This window comes from Phascolarctos cinereus, unplaced genomic scaffold (genome assembly GCF_003287225.1).
Source record: "Phascolarctos cinereus isolate Bilbo 61053 unplaced genomic scaffold, phaCin_HiC Scaffold_726;HRSCAF=1367, whole genome shotgun sequence".
In the NCBI taxonomy this organism is placed as follows: Eukaryota; Metazoa; Chordata; class Mammalia; order Diprotodontia; family Phascolarctidae; genus Phascolarctos; species Phascolarctos cinereus.
Window position 1 is genome coordinate 425,197,117 of NW_027556098.1, and position 9,914 is coordinate 425,207,030.

At 40.4% G+C, this 9,914-nt stretch overlaps 1 long non-coding RNA gene across 1 annotated transcript; it reads left to right on the plus strand.

Annotated features, from left to right (window-relative positions):
- Positions 1-2,930: 2,930 nt before the first annotated feature.
- LOC110197789 (uncharacterized) lies at positions 2,931-9,697 on the plus strand. The gene is made up of 2 exons (XR_013482818.1): positions 2,931-8,079; positions 8,660-9,697. It is a non-coding gene; the product is annotated as an uncharacterized LOC110197789 (long non-coding RNA).
- The last annotated feature ends 217 nt before the right edge of the window (positions 9,698-9,914 follow it).

A 9,914-nucleotide genomic window follows, 5' to 3' on the forward strand; every position in this document is an offset into this window, starting at 1 on the left:
TCATTGTGGTTACTTTGTGATACAGTATGTAAACCCTTTTCCTGTAGTCTGTGGGGCACTTCGGACGGGACCACCAGCTTCCCCTTGGCAGTCTTATTTCCTAAGTAGAAGAGGACGGGATGCTCGGGGGGACCAGAACACTATAACAGTTTTTAACACACCCTGGAGGGGTCCCGCAGTTGGGCCTCCTTTCTGCTAGGACCCGGTCTTGGACCCAGGGACTGGAGCGCCTGCTTCTCTGCCCCCTCTTCTTAGAGAGAGAGAGAACTCGGACTCGGGGTTCATAGGTTTATTGAGGCTCTGACTGTTCTTACCCCTTCTGGGATCTCAAAGCCCCATCTGCCTCTTGGGTCTCTGTAGGAGGATGGGCAGAAATGAAGGAGTAAGAAAGGTGGGATCACCTTTATTTCCAAGCCTGCTTGGAACCCTCTCTGCTTCCTCCCTCCCGCTGTAGATTGGCGTTTCTGCTGTGAGGGCAGGGCCTGGGCCTTTGTAACTCTTGTGAGACCTCACCCTTTGTAAATCCCTGTAGGCCAGCCTCCTGTCAGGGCAGAGAAAGGAAAGACCTCTGCCCCTCTGGGATCCTTCAGCCTTCCCAACTCAACTTGGGCCGGAGGGAATGGCCCCTGGGAACTTCTGAGCTAGTTTCTGCTCATTTTGCTCTTCATTATTTCATGCAAGTCTTTCCATGTTTTTCTAAAATCATTGAGCTGATCATCAGTATTCAGTCACAATCATATACTGCAACTTGTTCAGCCATTCTCTGATCGACAGGCATCCCCATAATTTCAAGTTCTTTGCTACCACAAAGAGAGCTTTTGCCCTAATCATCTTTGGAAACAGATTTAATAGTGGTATTGCTGGGTCAAAGTGTATAGGTAATTTAATAACTCTTTGATCATAATTCCAGATTGCTCTCCAAAATGGTTGGATCGGTTCATAATTCCACCAATAATGGATTCCTGTCTCAACTTTTCCACATCCCCTCCAACATTTGCTGCTTTTCCCTTCATTTTAACCAATCTGATAGGTGTCAAATGGTATCTGAAGCTTGTTCTAATTTGCATTTCTTTAATCAATAATGATTTAGAGCATTTTTTCATATGACTATAAATTGTTTTGACATCTTCATTGGAAAGCTGACTGTTCATATCCTTTGACCATTTATCAATTGGGGAATGACTTGTATTCTCATAGGTTTTACATTGTTCTTTATGTATTTGAGATATGAGACCTTTATCTGAGATACTCTCCATAAATTTCCCGCCCCCAATTTTCTGCTTTCCTTCTGATCATGGCTACATTTGTTTTATTGTAAAAACCCTTTTTAATTTAATGTAATCAAAATTATGCATTTTACACCTCACTCTGCCATCTCTTGTTTATTCATAAATTGTTCACCTATCCCTAAATCTAATAAGCAGTATGTTCCATGTTCTTCAGATTTTCTTGTAATGTCTCTCTTTATATCTAGGTCATGTATCCATTTTGACCTTATCTTGGTAAATGGTGTTAGATGTTGGTCTATGCCCACTTTTCTACTTTACTGCTTTCCAGTTTTCCCAATATTTTTTAAAAGCAAGTAATAAATTCTTACCCCATCTTTACGCTTAAGCCTTACCCTTGTCAAGTACAAGGTTACTATATGTATTTGCTGCTCTAACTTGTGTATCTGTTTTGTTTTGTTGATCTTTACCAGATAATTTTGATAATTACTGCCTTATGATATAGTTTAAGATCTGGTACTGCTAAACCTCCTTCCTTTACATTTTAAAATAGTTCCTTTGACGTTCTTGACTTTTTGTTCTTCCAAATGAATTTTGTTATTTTTTTCTAATTCAGTAAAATAATTTTTGGTAATTTAATTGGGATGGCATTGAATATATAAATTATTTTAGGTGAAATTGTCATTTTTATTATATTGGCCCTGCCTACCCGTGAACAATTAATATTTCTCCAATTATTTACATATGGTTTTATTTGTATAAAAAATTTTTATAATTTTGTTTATATAGTCCCTGGGATTGTTTTGGCAAGTGTACTCCCAGGTATTTTATAATGTCTAGAGTTATTTTAAATGGGGTGTCTCTTAATATATCTTCTTGCAGGGTTTTGTTTGAGACATATAGGGATGCTGATGATTTATATGGATTTACTTTATATCCTGCTATTTTGCTAAAATTAATTATTGTTTTACCTAACTTTTTAGTTGAGTCTTTAGGATTTTCCAAGTATATCATCGTATTGTCTGCAAAAAGAGACAGTTCTATTAATTTGTTCCCTATTCTGATTCATTTTATTTCTTTTTCTTCTCTTATTGCTATTGCTAGGATTTCCAATACAATAACTGAATAATATTGGTGACAGTGGGCATTCTTGTTTCACACCTGATCTTACTGGGAAGGCTTCTGGCTTAGCCCCATTGTAGTAGTGCTTGCTGATGGTTTTAGAGAAATCTCTTTTTTTAATCAATTTAAGGAAAAATTCATTTATACCAATACTTTGAAGTGTTTTTAATAGAAAATAGTGTGGTACTTTATCAAAAGCTTTTTCTGCATCTATTGATACAATCATGTGATTTTGAAAAGATTTTTTATTACTGATATAATCAATTATGTTAATAGTTTTCCTTGTGTTAAACCATCCCTGCATTCCTGGTATAATCCCACTTGGTCATAATGTATAATCTTTGTAATATTTTGTTTACAATTTTTTCATTGATATTCAGTAATGAAATTTGTCTATAATTTTCTTTCTCTTGTTTTTACTCTTCCTGGTTTAGGTATCAGTATCATTTTTGTTTCATAAAGGGAGTTTGGTAGGATCCCTTCTTTGCCTGTTATTCCAAATAGTTAATTTAATATTTATTAAATTTATTAACTATATTAATAAAAGTAATTTATCAAAAATATTAATATTTTTGTAAATATTTTTCCATTTCACTTAAATTGTTAAATTTATTGGTACATAATTGGACCAAATAACTCCTTCTGATTGCTTTCATTTCATCTTCATTTGTGGTATAGTCACCCTCCATCTTTGACATTAGTGATTTGGTGTTCTCTATTTTTTAAATCAAATTAAGCAATGATTTATCTATTTCATTGTCTTTTTTAGAATTACTGTTTGTGAATTTCCCTCCATCTTATTTTTGCTGTCTGTTGTCCTTTTCGGCCTTTTTACCTTATCTCGGTTACCTTATCTTCTTCCCTTACCCTCCTCTTCCTTATTCTACCTGCCCCTCTAAGAGTCCCTCCCTTATCCTCTCCCCACCACCCTTCCCCTCCCCGACCCCCAGTTTTCCACCTCTTTAGAAGTTCAGAAGACTTCTGTACTCTTCCACATGTATAAGTTGTTTCCTCTTCAACCCAGATGAGAGTAAAATTCCAACATCACCAGCCGTCCACCCACTGGCTTCCTCTGTAACAGTTCTTCCTTTCATGCCTCATTTTTATGAGATAATTCTTCACCCAGTTTTGTTTTTGAGAATCACCCCATCATATACCACTCAGCTCCAATCTTTCTTTCAAACTTCCTCAGTAACGATGACAGTTTTAAGAATTCTGATAGCATTTTCATATGTAAGTAAACTTGGTGAAGTTTTGAAGTTATTCTCATCTTCTGAGTTTGTCTTGAGCCTCTCCGTCACCAAGGTCACCTTTGTGGCGGGGTTCTTTATTTTTTACTTCATCCTCCAGGCTCCCATCTGACCATGGATTTGATGTCAGCACCAAGCTCTCTCCTCATCCTGGAGGGAATGTCCACGATAATCTCGTTGCTGCTTTCTTGGGGTATTGAGTTTTCTGTTATTCCAGGATCTCAGGCAAAGCTGGTGTCAAGAGCCTGCAAGCTTTCAGCGCTGCCAAAATGCTTTGATTCCCTTTCCTTCTCCTCGTTATAGATCCAAAATTCCTAAACTGTGTTTAGGTCTGAGCAATGCGTCTGTGGGCTGGCTCTGTGCGGGGTCTTAGTAAATTACAGATGGACTCCGTCTCTATGAGCCAGCTGGTCAAAAGTAATAGAAATGCTGGGTCCCATTTTACTTGAGAGTCCTTCTACAGGCTTCAGACTGGGCTGGAAGCTGGACCTGAAACTCCACTCTGCTCCTGGGCTCAGAACCACGAAGTTGCTGCTTGTTGTGAATGTGTTCCTTGCTTAATGCCCAGCACCTGCCCTCACCCTGGAACTGCTATCTCTAGGGGCAAGTCCCCTCAGTCTGTCCTGGGTGTCCAACCAGAATTGGGCAGTGAGTGATAGGGCTGCCAGGCGCCTCCTGTTCCTGCAGACTGCACAAGCTGCCTCTGGGACTCCTTGTTGGCCTGCTGGACAGCCTCTCCCTGGTCTGGAATGCTCAGCAATGCCCTTCCTGACTAGACCCCTACCCCCACGTGCACAGACTGACCTGGTCTGGAACAAGGCCTCCCTGTGGTTTCTTGGATTTCCCACTCAGGATTCAGGCTGGGCCATGATGTTCTTCATCTGCTTTCAGGAGGTGTGGGGGTCTTGAGATCATGGTTCTCTTTCCTTCTCCTCCAGCTTCTTTCTTGGAGGTTTTTACAGGTGACTTATGGTCAGGTCCAGTCTCTCTTTTAAGTTCAGTGAAGTAGGAGGCAGAGGCTGGCAGTCTAAACCTGATTTCTGCTGAACCACTTTCCAATTTTCTCTGCTGTGCTCGGCACAAAGGGACCCTCCCCGGCCATTTCTGTCCCTGAACTTGTCCAGTCCTGGGCTCTGCACTGACCTGTCCTAGTCTTTTCCATCCAGTCTGTTCCCCTTTGTCTTTTATCACCCAAGGCAGGGAGAGATGAGCAGAACCTCGTGAACCACATACAGTGTGTGTGACACCAACCAGTGACTGCAGCAATGTCCATGGAAAGACTGAAGCACATAGACCTCAGAGGGACTGTCCCTGAGATCAGATGAGGAAAGGGGCCTCCTGGGGTAGAAGGTCATCTCCACCAGCCAGAGTGCCAGGGGCTGGACTGCTTGCCTCAGTTGTTTTCCTTTGTCACAAGAGAGGATCCAATCTGGAGGGAGAGAGAGAGTTGGTCTCCCCGCTGGTGTAAACAAAATGCACCAATAAAACCTGGAAAGGAGGGAAGAGGAGAAGGACTCAACTGATGCAGACATTTGTCTGCATCAGATAACTTAGAGTTGATGGTATTCCCCATATGTTTAATGGATGTGGGAGAGAGTTGAACCAGCCTTTAGTTTTGGCCCATCAGACAAATCTCAGTGGAGCGGAGCCTTGTAAAATGATCAAGGTGGGAAGGCTTTGGGGTTGAACCTCTTTCTGACACTGGAAAGTCCCCACTGTGGCCTTGCCTCATTTCTGGGACGTTGGTGGAAAACACAGCCTCTGGATCTTGGGAGAGCCTGGGAGCCGGCCTGCCTGTAAGAGGAGGCTTTCAGTGTGGCAGAAGTCTTTGTGGACATTTCTCTTTGAGTCATATTTAGAACCCGTGGGAAAACAGGATTGTATTGGTTGAACCTCACCTTGTTTGGCTTAGAGCCTGGGTCTGTTTGATGCTTTAACACCAGATCTGCGGCTCAGTCAGGACATGCAGGTCCCCCTGACCCCAGACACCTTCAGGGGAGGGAGCAGTCCAGAGGGGGAGGCCAGAAATTTTCTGAGATCTACCCTTTCAGCACCCTGTAAGTATGGTATTTGGAAACTGCCTCCCAGCTGGCCCCTCCACTTGTTTCCTTGTTCCTGGGTCTGAACTCTATGGAATGTAAAGCTTACTAAAAGCTCTGGGAGTGGCCCCTATTTTGGCCCTCACCTCACCCAAGGATGCAACAAGCTTCTTTCTGAAAGCTGTTACCTCAAAAGTAGATATGGAAATATGTGTGTCAGCATGCATGTATTTGTGTGTGTGTGTGTGTGTGTGTGTGTGTTGTATATTTAGTGGTTTGCAAATTGTCTCCTGTTTTGTTTTGGTTTTTTCCATTCTCAGGGGCTCCAGAGCCCAGTATTTTGTGCCTTAGTAGGTGCTTAATAAATGCTTGTTGACTTGTTGACTTAAACCATTGGAATGTGAGCTCCTGCTTAACCTTTGTATCCTTACCACTTAGCCTACTGGCTGACACATAGTAGGTGCTTAATAAATGTTTATTGATTGGTTGATAAATGCTTGTTGAATTAACTGATTTGAGCCCCCAGTTGCAGAGGATTGGAGGCATTCTCTTCTTTTCTGTGCCCTGAGACCTGATGACATCAGCTCTACTCAAGGAAGGAGGGAGGCCCATTGGGAATCAGGGCTGGGGTCTGTTGAGACTAAGCTGGCTCGAAGGTGTCACTTTGATACATATTATTCCAGCGTGATTTTATCATTTTCATAATCAGTGGTCAGACAGTCCATGAGATAAAATCCCTTCTATATTAACAATAACAACAGCTATAACATGTAACCAGACTTGTAAAGCCTTCTTCCCCTGCAGCTGAGATCTGTGCCTCCTGGAAGCCAGTTCTGTGGGTGCAGGTCCCAAGTGGGGCTGAGCCAGGCCATTGTATGGATCTGGCTTCTACTTACATGCCTTCCCACTGGGTCTCTTCCCCCACCCCCACCCCAACTTCAGCTATGAAAGATCTCAGTTACTCAGTAAGCCACACTGTCCCTTCAGAATTGGGACACCCTTCTTTCAGGAGCTTCTTCTCCAGGACTGATAAGATTTGATGACCTTGCCCAAAGAGAAGGTCCCAAGGCCCTTACTTGGTAAGATCCCCCAAAACTTTACAGATAAGGAGAATTTACAGGGGTCCTTTTTACTTTTCTCAGAGTAAATTTTTATTCTTATTCATGTTAAAGTAAAAGATGCCCAATTAAATACTTAACCAGTGTTTACACATTGTAACCACCCTCTCACAGCTTAATTCATAATTTCTCAGCATCCAGATCAACAGAGGAGTTAATTTTCTAAGGATATAATTGCACCACCCTCTAGGAATCGTTTTTCAAATTAGCATTTTTATACTATGGTTTCCCCAAAGTCCTGAGATGAGAAAAATTAGAAGTATAATCATAACATAAACAAGGTTACAGATTTAAAATATGAAAGAAAATTGCCAGTGAAATGACATCAAAGCATTTGTTAATTATCTTCCTTAGAAAAATCACTTCCTCTTTTTGTCCATTTGACACTCAAGACTGCTTGCATTCAGAGAGTAGAACAGAGTAATTCTGATCCAGTCACACTTAATTCTTATTCTCACAGCTCCTAAACATATCACCTTAATGCCAAATTCTAAATGTATTTTGCATTAAGGTCTGATCTACCTGTAGAGGGTCAAACATCCCTCTCATCACTTTGGGAGAACACAGCTGACTTTAAATGAGCCCACATTCAAATTGAGATTAGGACAAACTCAGTCCAATCAAGCCTGGATTTATAGTTGCAGCCCGCATATAGAATCCCAGTTTTCCTAAGGGCCATTTGCTACCAGCACCTGAAAGTATAGGGCCAGCTACTTTTTTTTTTCCATGAAGAGCATTATGTATTTTTTTTCTTTTTCAAAACAATTTTTGAAATACTTTTATTTTCCCCCAGGCACATGGAAAGAAAATTAAACATTCATTTAAAAATTTGTCAAGTTAAAAAATCTTTTCTCTCCCTCCCTTACCCTCTCCCAGAAACAATAAGCAAATTGATGCAGGTTAAATATGTTCAATTTTAAGCATTTTTTTTCAATTTTAAAAAATATTTTTATTGAAGGTTTTGAGTCCCAAATTCTATCCCTCCCTCCCTTACCCTTTCCCTGTGATTGTAAGCAATCACATATAGGTTATACACGTGCAATCATGTAAAACATTTCCGTGTTAATCATTTTGTACAGGAAGGCTCAAATAAAAGAAAAAAGAAAGAAAGTGAAACATAGCTTGCTTCAGTCTGTATTCAGTCAATATCAGTTCTTTCTCTGCAGGCAGATAGAATGCTTCATCATTACTCCTTTGGGATTGTCTTAGATCATTGTATCACTGAGAAGAGCTAAGTCATTCACAGTTGATCATTGTTACAATGTTGCTGTTACTGTGTACAACATTCTCCTGGTTCTACTCACTTCACTCAGCATCAGTTCATGTAAGTCTTTCCAGGTTTGTCTGAAATCATTCTGCTTGTCTTTCTATAGCATAATAATATTCCATTACAATCGTATACCGCAGCTTGTTCAGCCATTCCCTAGTTGATGAACAGCCCTTTGATTTCCAATTCTTTGCCACCACAAAAAGAGCTGCTATAAATATTTTTGTACAAATAGGTCCTTTCCTTTTTTTCTTTATCTCTTTGGGATACAAACCTCTTCTGTGATACAGATCTCTTTTGGGATACAGTGGTATTATTAGATCAAAAGGTACACACATTTTTATAGCCCCTTGGGCATAGTTCCAAATTGCTCCCTAGAATGGTTGGATCAGTTCACAACTCCACCAACAGTGCAGTAGTAGGACTCACCACTTTCAATTAGACTGCTACCCATGTTTTATCCAGACAGTCTTTCTGCTCAGAAGGAGGAAGGGTGAGTCCCAGAGCAAAGGGAGAGAGAACCAGTGCTCTATCCACTGTGCCATCTAGTTGCCCCATAGAATTTTCTTAAGACAATCACTCATAACCCTTCTGATGATGAGTATTTCATACCACCTTCTCTCTTTCTCCTCCCCAGATTCTTATACTTCACGGATGGAGCACATACCTTTTCCCTGATTCCATAGGAGAAGCATTTCATAGTAAGACATTTCTCCAAGTTTAATTATTCCAACATGATTCTCACTTCAAATATCAAATGGTTTTCTCAACATTCCATTGGGTTCTGAATGACTGGTTTCAAATGTTGGCCCTGATACTCTTTATGGTTATGAGTTTAAGGTTAAGGTTATGAATGTTGGTGACATTCAAGGATGTGACTGTGGACTTCATCCCAGAGGAGTGGGGCCTCTTGGACCATTCTCAGAAAGATCTGTATGAGGAGGTCATGCTGGAGAGTGCCCAGAACCTGTTTGCTCTGGGTAAGGACCATTTCCTCTGGCAACTGAATCTGCCATCAAAGCAATGTCTTCATTCCCTCCTTAGCGTGCAGGATTTAAGCGTTTATCAATTATTCAAAAGACAATAATAGTGCTGGTCTCTCCACAGGGTCCTCCTGCTCCCTGATTTTTCTATAAAATGTCATAGAAGTTTATGATGGGAAGCTGGGACTTTCCTTTGTTGCTTCTAACACTGTCTCTTTGCTATTTTACATAGCTTCAGGTTAAAAAAAAATTAAACTATTGTTGTAGAATCACAGACTTGGACCTAATCTTAGACATTCTATCTAGTCTAACTTTTAACTGGTCATGAATTTTGTCAGCAAAATCTCTAAAAATTGCCCATGCAGCCTTTCCTTGAAGTTAGGAAGGGAAGGGAACTTCTGCCTGCAAAGGCAACCTCTTCCTGTTTGGGATAGGTAGACTTTAGAATGGTCTTTTTTTTAAATTTAGTATTTTATCTTTCCCCAATTACATGTAAAAACAATTTTCAACATTCATTTTAAAAACTGAGTTCAAAATTCTATCCCTCCTTCCATACCCCCCTCATTGAGAAGGCAAGTAGCCCAGGTTATACATGTGTAGTCATGCAAAACATATTTTGGTATTAGTCATGTTGTTAAAGAAAACACAGACCAAAATAAAACCCTGAGAACAATAAAGAAAGTTTAAAAGTATGCTTCAGTTTGTATTCAGACTCCATCAGTTCTCTCTCTGGGGACGGACAGCATTTTTTTTCATCATAAGTCCTTCATAGTGTCTTGGATCACTATATTGCTAAGAATAGGTAAGTCATTCACAGTTGATCATAACACAGTGTTGCTGTTACTGTGTACAGTATTTCCCTGCTTCTACTCATTTCACTTTGTATCAGTTCATGTAAGTCTTTTCCAG